This window comes from Apus apus, chromosome 14 (genome assembly GCF_020740795.1).
Source record: "Apus apus isolate bApuApu2 chromosome 14, bApuApu2.pri.cur, whole genome shotgun sequence".
Classification (NCBI taxonomy): domain Eukaryota; kingdom Metazoa; phylum Chordata; class Aves; order Apodiformes; family Apodidae; genus Apus; species Apus apus.
The window spans coordinates 5,787,136-5,795,000 of record NC_067295.1 but is presented as its reverse complement, the minus strand read 5'-3'; positions in this window follow the sequence as shown (position 1 = coordinate 5,795,000).

Sequence of the window (7,865 nt, the reverse complement as noted above, 5' to 3'; positions counted from 1 at the left end):
GCCCTCCTCCTTTCGAGAGCTTGTCTCCATAATTTAATGATAATTTAAAATATTGTTTCTCTCCCACTGTTTGATAATCCTGTTCCTTTAGTTGGTTTGATGCTGACAGATTTTGAAGGCCACGCTTTTCCCTCTCACCTGCTGTTACGTTTAAAAAGAAAAAAGGTATTAGCCTCCGAGGAAATAAATATTGAAACAAAAGGTTCCAGCCATAAAGCCCCCAGATTCCATCAATTCAGTCCTCCGCTCTTAATTTTCCTGCGTTTTGATATTTTTTTTTCTCTCTCTCTTTTATTTCCTTCTCTTTTTTTCTTCTTCTTTTCCCCATCATGTTTCCTACCTGATCTCCCCTCTCCCATCCTCCTCGCAGGGTCTGACGGAGCTTCCTATTTATTTATCTATATGGGGATGTCAGGAACTCACTTTTAAGTCAGACTTGATTTTGTATTTTATTTGTGGGCCTGGTTCGATAGGGCATCAGTTTCCTAAGGAGAGGGGGGAAAAAAAGGTAAATTGCTGTATGTGGGTGTAGCTGTAATGAAAAATCAGAGCAGTTAAATCGTAAAATTTGGATTACGAAGCTTGAATTTAATACACACACAACACATTTATTAAAGCATTAGAATAATTGAAATTTGCTGCTGGAATAGTCCAATCTGTTTAAATAATTCTATGGGTGTCTTGTTGTGATAAAAGATTATCTGGAATTCTATTAAAGGCGCAGGAGCCCGATTTCTAAATCCTATTTGGATACTTTCAATAACTATCAATAATCTCATCTACTCAACAGCCTCCTGCCTCTCAGCTTTATCTGAAAGTTTACAGCATTTCAGGAGAATTTCATAATAAAAAACCCCGCGTGGTAGGAAAGCGGTACCTGTCATTCATGTTAGGATTAGAAAAAAAAATATATTAATATGAGAAAAAAGCCCATTGAAAGGTTTGCTGTTTAAGTGCCAGACTAGATGCAAGGGATAGATTGGTTTTGTATTTCAAATCTCACCTGAAGGTTATTTTTATCTATCTAAACAAATTATCTCCGTCTGTTTGTGGAGTAATTACATCAATGAATATTATGAATAAGGGAGGCTGCAGCCAAATATTAATTAAAGGCTCAGCACACCTCTCTCCCCGTTTTGCTGGGCTCTCTTCAGACCCACGAATTAATGCCAGGTCCTTTTTAATCCCTCACTTATTACAACTTTCGGTTAATCTTATACTGTTTAATATCATTCCAGGGACTCATTTATTTTGCTTATACGTGGGGTATCTTTGTGATTGTTCCCAGACACTTTCCTGGCCGGAGCACCAGTTCTCCCGGACCCCAGTGCTTTCACTAATCGCTGCTAATTTTCTTCATTAACTTCATTTATTCTTTCCACGCGTTTTTGTGGGGTGAGGCGTGGAAAGGCCTCGTCCTCTGCACTGATTTCTTCCCTTGAAGCTCAATGCATAGGGAGGAGGGGGGCACCTTTGGATCCGAGCCCCCCACCTCGCGGCCGGGGCTGCGCGCCCGCTCCGCTCCTCGCGGGGCCCGGGAGGCAAAATTAGGTGTTAAAAGCGATCGGCAGCGGGCTGAAAGACACAACCCTCTCTCGGGACTTTGCACAAGGCGGTTCCCCAGTCCTTTTTCCTCCTCTTCTCCCTTTAAATTTGTATTTTTTAAATATATATATTTTTTTTTTTCCTGAGCTCTTGCTGAACTCCCTGGACCCAGCCCTGATTTCATTCTGGTTATTAGACAGCTACCAGTGACTGTCTGCACTCCGCGTCTTTCCTGCTAATTATCACCTTATGAAAAGTGTTTCATTAAGAAACTCTGCTTTTGATTAATTATCGACAGAATGCTGACCAGAAAGAAATGAAATTAGTCGCTGACCCCGCCTGAGTAACACTGAAAATTCATCACCTATCTTTTAATATTGAAACGCACCGTAGAATTTTTAATAGAAAATACTGTTTTTCCAAACCTTTCAGTCTTTATTAATGCCCCTGGGCAAGAAATGATATTGCTGGCAATATAGCAACCTTTGTTCATTTTAAATTTATTAAACATAATGCACTTCATTTTCAAATATTTTACTGTTTCTTTTTAATTTCCCTCACTGTAAGTACAGAACAAACCCTTTTTAAACATTTAAGAAGCTGGGGAGGGGAGTGGTGTGTCTCTCTGCTCTCCCCAGAAGGCCGTATCCCAGAGAGGCTGGGCAATCCAACCCAGGGGAAAAGAAGGAGCTGTGATTTCAGCTGGCAGCCCCCGGCCTCTGGGGACCCTCGGGCCGTCCCCGCGGGATCCGGAGGAGGAGGGGAGGATGGGGCAGCCCAGGTCCTTTTGCACCGGGGGCTGAGCCCCTTCGGGGCAGTACGGGGAGGTGCAGGGCAGGGGGATGCCTCTCGGCCATGTCTGCGCTCCCACCCTGCCCCATATTCTTCCCCCCCCCCCCGGACTGCCTTCGACGGCCGGGGCAGGACGGCAGCTCCTCGCACGGAGGAGCCCGGCCTCAAGGGGGGTCGGAGGGTGCGGGCCCCCCGTGGGCCCTGGGCCTCTCCCAGCAGCTGCTGTCCCCCCCAGGGCCAGCGGCCGCAGCCGCCCTCCTGCCTGTCCCCCTTTCCCAAGGAATCTGAGACCTGCGGTTAATGAGACGTGAAGTGTGAAAAACTTCCTGAGCGGGGCGGCCCTAACGACGTTCCCAGATGTGCGGCGGGGAAGGGGCGGCCCCGGCAGCTCAGCTCCCCCGGGAACGGCCCCGCCAGCCTGGCCGGGGGAGGGACGGGGCTCCGCACCCTGAGGGCCTGCAGCCTTGCACGGGGGAGAGGGTCCCGCTCCCTGTGTGCACCCTCAGGTTCACCCTACGCACCCCCGAGGCTCCTGTGTACACCCCTTCTGCGCATCCCGGGGTCCTCGGAGCGCACCTCCGCGATTCTCCGTTCTCCATCCCTGCCGACCCCTCTGCTCCAGAACGGGACCCCCGGTCCCTCTGTCCTGACCTGAGCCGCCGAAGTTCTTCCAAAGGGGTCTGCTCCAAGGGATACCTGCCCCGAGGGGAGGCCAGGCGGGGAGTCCCCGGACTGTCCCCTTCTTTAGCAGAGAGCACCCCACCACCAGTCCCCCCTACAAGTGAGCGATCGCTCTCTTTCCCCTCGCATTTCTCCCCCCCAAAACGCGGCGCCATATGCGCAGCCCCATAGATGCTCGGGCAAATAAATAAATAAACGTCAGCCTCCTATTTTTATGAGCCATTTAACTCCGAAATAGACCTCCAGTATCTAGTCCCCGCTCTGGATTTCCATAACCAGTCACTCAGCCCTGCTTATCTTCATGTATGGCTGCCTCATGTTTAACACACAATTACATTTTCTCCCTCCAATTCCATTACAAATGGAATCGGGGAGGCATTGTTTGAAGAAATGTACTGCTTCAGTTCTAGTTATGTCGTACAATGCACGGAACAGTGGAAAAAATCTAGACACCAAAGAGTCAACACACAGAGACACAGACACAGGGAGCCCGGCCCTGAGCGGAGCCCGCACCCTTATTTACTGCAAACAAACTGCTGCCCCGCGGTGGGGCCGGCCGGGGAAAGGGGGCCCGGGCAGAGATAACCAAGCGATGGGAAGTTAATTAATTGCATTAAACTATTGACTAACTACCTAGCTCGAACGTAATTCATTTAGAGAATATTAAAATCTGAGGAACAATAATAAAATTGATGCCGATTCCCAGCGGAAGGAGATGGCCAGCAAATTGGATACTTTTCTTAATCTGGCGTAAATAATAACATGTCTGTTCCCACTCCCTCTCAGGCCAATTCCCCTATCATTTATTCCAGGCTCAAAAGCCTGCTTCCATAATTGATATCAGTTACTCAATGAGTGCTTCTTGCATTTGTTCTCGTTATCCATTATAATTACAAAGTTGGGCCGGGGCGGTGTGGCCGGGAGCCCCGGGGGGTGATGCTGAGCCCCGGGCCCTCCCGGGGACACGATCCGGAGTGGGCCGGGGGGAAGGATGGGACATTGGTACTGATGTACCGGGGGGACAGGGAGGAGGGAAGGGGCGGCTCTGGGAAAGCCGACCAGGACCCCCCCTAAGGAAGAGCTGGGTACAGCGGTCATGGGGCTGTAGGGGGCTCTGAGCTTAGAGGGGCCCCTCTGTAGGGGGGCACCTCGCCCCCCTAGTCCCGCTCCACCCCACCCCGCTTCCCCCGGCCCAGCCGCAGCGCCAGGCTCCGCTGGGCGCAGATATTAGTATTTCGTTATTTATTCACTTATTTATTCATTTATAAAGTGTTTACTTAGCTCGGTGCAGATGTAACATCTCATTTACAGGTTGGCCCCGGGGCAGAGAAACAATTGGCAACAGAGGAAGAAGAAAAAAAAAAAAACAAGGAAAAAAAAAAAAGAAGAACTCGAGAGAATAAAGAGAGAGAGAGGACGGAAGGGAAGGGGCTGCTGGGGTTGCTCTCTGCGGCGGGGGAGCTGGCCTGGCTTCCCCGGACTGGCACCGGCACCGTGGGTGCAGCGCTCCCCCGGGGAAACTGAGGCATGGGACACCTGTGAGGGCTGCGAGGGACTCCTGGGAGGGCGCGGGTTGCATCTGGGGAGGCCGGGTCCTCGCTGGGACACCCGGAGGGGATGGTGCCTGGGGCAGCATGTCCCCTGCCTCCCTCCTGCCCGGCAGCAGCCTCGGGCCTGCCGGCCGGGGCACCGGCGGAGCGCACGGGCCTTGCTTTCCTTGCGGCTTTTAAGAGGAATTCACGCTTTCCCCGCCGGTTCCCGAGGCAGGAGAGGGAGATGGGGGGGAAGGTGCCGAAGGCGTGGATAGAACCGGAGACCCCAAGAGGGTTTGTGCCCCCAAGGCTGGCTTCAGGAGGGGGGGGGGGACAGCCCTGGCAACCCCTCCGCATCCCTTCACACGGGCGCTGACGGGCGGCAGCTGCTGATTGTTTAAACGAGGAAGCAGTTGCTTAGCAACCCATAGGAGGCTCATTACCGAAGCCACAGTGATTAACAAAAAAGGGTATGAAAGTAAAATGGATTAATTATTTAATTAACTAATTGATGATCAACTTCTTTTTAATTATTCACTTAATTAAAGAAGTGTAACTACAACACTGCCCTTATCAAGTGTGTTGATATACTGACAAGATTTCAAAGACAAAAAGAAGAAGAAAGGAATAAAAAAAAATATCTTCCCTGCTATGGGCACAGCAGATCTGAACCAGGAGCCACATGCAGCATCTGGAGACTCCCTGCTCTGAAGTTCAGATGTGTCCCCAAAACTTTCTCACAAGGGGCTGGGGCAAGAGCTTCCATCCCAGAAGTAGCAGCACCATCGCTCCGAGCTATATCTGTTTCCTGCTGCCACACAGCAGAGCATAAATTCAGCTGGGCTGTGCTCTAAGGAAGAGTTATGGAGGCCTTGCTGCCTCTTAAATCCGGTTGATCTTTTCCTCTTAACTAGACAGTGGTTCAGCTGCATCTGATCAGACACAGTGAGAGAGTTACGGATGGCTGCGAACTTCTCTGCATCTTTTTCCCAGATGAAAGGGTTTGGCAAAGTCTGGAGCAAAGGAACCTTCCTAGGGGTGACAGAAGTATGTGACTGGAACTGGGGACAGCCCAGCCTGGCACCTGTGGTGAGAGGAGAGGGGTGAGCATTCAAAGCAGCTCTGCTGTGTGTGGTGCTTAAGAGCCCTGCTTTTCCCAGGGACAGGGTTTGGAAGTAGATGATCCTTAAGGTCTCTTCCAACCCAAACTATTCTGTGTTTCTAAGAGATCCTGGCAGCAAGGACCGTGGGGCAGAACAGAGTCCTGCCTGGAGCAGCCCCAGCACCCTGCAGAGCTCCCTGCCTGCTCAGGGATCCCTCTTCCCAAGTTGTGCTTGGAGTCAGCAGTAGCACGTAAGTGATTTTGCTTTCCAAAGGATTTGTCTTCTTCTTCACTCTGCCCAGCAAGTGTCTGGCTCCCCCTGTGTCACACTAATTTTGTTTCTGTTTTGTTTTTTTTGTTTTTTTTTCTTGTCAAGTAAACAGTGCAGCTTGTCGAAAACGCTCACCTCTCTTGATTAATTTACCCCTAATGACAAAGATGGCTCTGCAATCAGCAGGTAAATGTGGGGAGTGAAATCTGCCTGGTTTTCCCTGTTAGCATGGCTGATGAGGCAGAGGGGGCTGGTGCCGAGCCGAGGGGAGGCTGGTGCTGCAGGGACTCAATCAATTCTAGTTAACCATCCAAGGTGTGATTGGATTTATTGTCAGTGTGAAGAAGACAAACTGATCACTTCTGCCGGGTGCAGTATTGGCAGGTCCGAGATCTGCTGAAGGAAGGGAAACTTGGGAGAATTTGGCTTGGATTTTTAACCCTCTTCTGAAGTGCTCAGGAGCCTTGTTTTGCTTGGAGTTCAGCCAAAGAATCCTCCTCCCCCACAGCCACCCACAGGTGACAAAGTTGTTGTCACTCCATGAGAGGAAGAGGAACAGGGCACGGTGGGAGGTGCAGCCGTATGGAGCCCTGGGTGTCTCAGCAGTGCAAACCTGGAGGGCTTTGTGGTCACAAGGATGGGGCCACAGTGGCCACAGCACCTTTGGGGTGGCTGAGGGCTGGGTGATTCCCCCAGGAGACAGTGGGAAGTCACTGGAGATGCTGAAAGGTGGAGATGGGGAGGAAAAGAGCTCTCCTATCCTCATCAAAGGAGAAAAACCTCCCAGTGCCAGACAGGCAGGCAGGTCTGTCTGAGATGAAGCAGTGTAAGGATGGATGAGGTGGTCTAACTTCTCCCTCTCCAGTTCCCTTTGCCTCCACCAGGTTTTAAAAACATAAACCAAACCTTCCTCTCCATTTAAATTGTGTACCTAATCCCCTAACTCTCTTAATTAAGCTGAGGGATGTTTAAATTGTTCTGATCATCTTTGGGGGGGATTATATATTTCAATCATCATGGCTACTTGTGATATCACAAGATAGGTAGGTATATCCATTGTATCATCAGGCATACAAATTATAATCCCCCCAAAGACATTTAATAACAGTTTAAAATACTGACTACTGGACGTAGGGCATCAGCAGATTAGGAATGAACATGAATGGGGGCTTCAAGAACTCCAAATGTTTTATGCTACAAGCCTCTGTCCTGCAGTTCTTTCTCCCAGTGTCAGGACCAGAGCTGATGAGGAGGAAGGGGTTTTCATCCCCAGGGTCTCTCTCACACAGAAACATCCCACATGGGTGTATCGTCCTGTCCACAGACAGAGCTCAGGGTGAGCTGGATGTGCCGGCTCCCAGGAGCATCTTCATCCTCCTGACCAGCTTCCATCCCTTGGGATCCCGTCAGGGTCTCATTACCTCCACTGGAAGCTGTGGATGTGCATATGAGGGCAAGGTGTGGTCTGATGCTGTCTGATTTTCTTGGAGCTGTACAGGGGGGTCCCCACTGACATTAGCAGGAGCTGCTGGAGCATATCGAGAGAAGAGGAGATGCTACCAGCACATGCTCTCGCAGCAGAACTGCTCAGGGGTGTCTCTGTGACTGAAATCAGGCCTTTTGAAAGGGATTATTGAGTGAGTAGATCTAGCCAGCTCCTTTAGGGCCATTAGTTCTCATATGCACTTGGCTATTTTACACTGAAAATATACAGGGGGGATTATATAATTTTTAGGGTAGTGGGGAGAAGAAGGAGCAATTTTTCTGTTTCTTAAGGAGTAAGTGACAATAACTGCTGGAAACCAACTAAAGCAAAAAGAGACGTGTCTAAGAAACAAAACCACATTCTGACTTGACAGCAGCAGTGTTGCAGGCTAAATTCTAACTTCGTGAATATTTGTAGGCTGTGTTTGGATGGCAAAGGACTTTAAACCTTTAAACA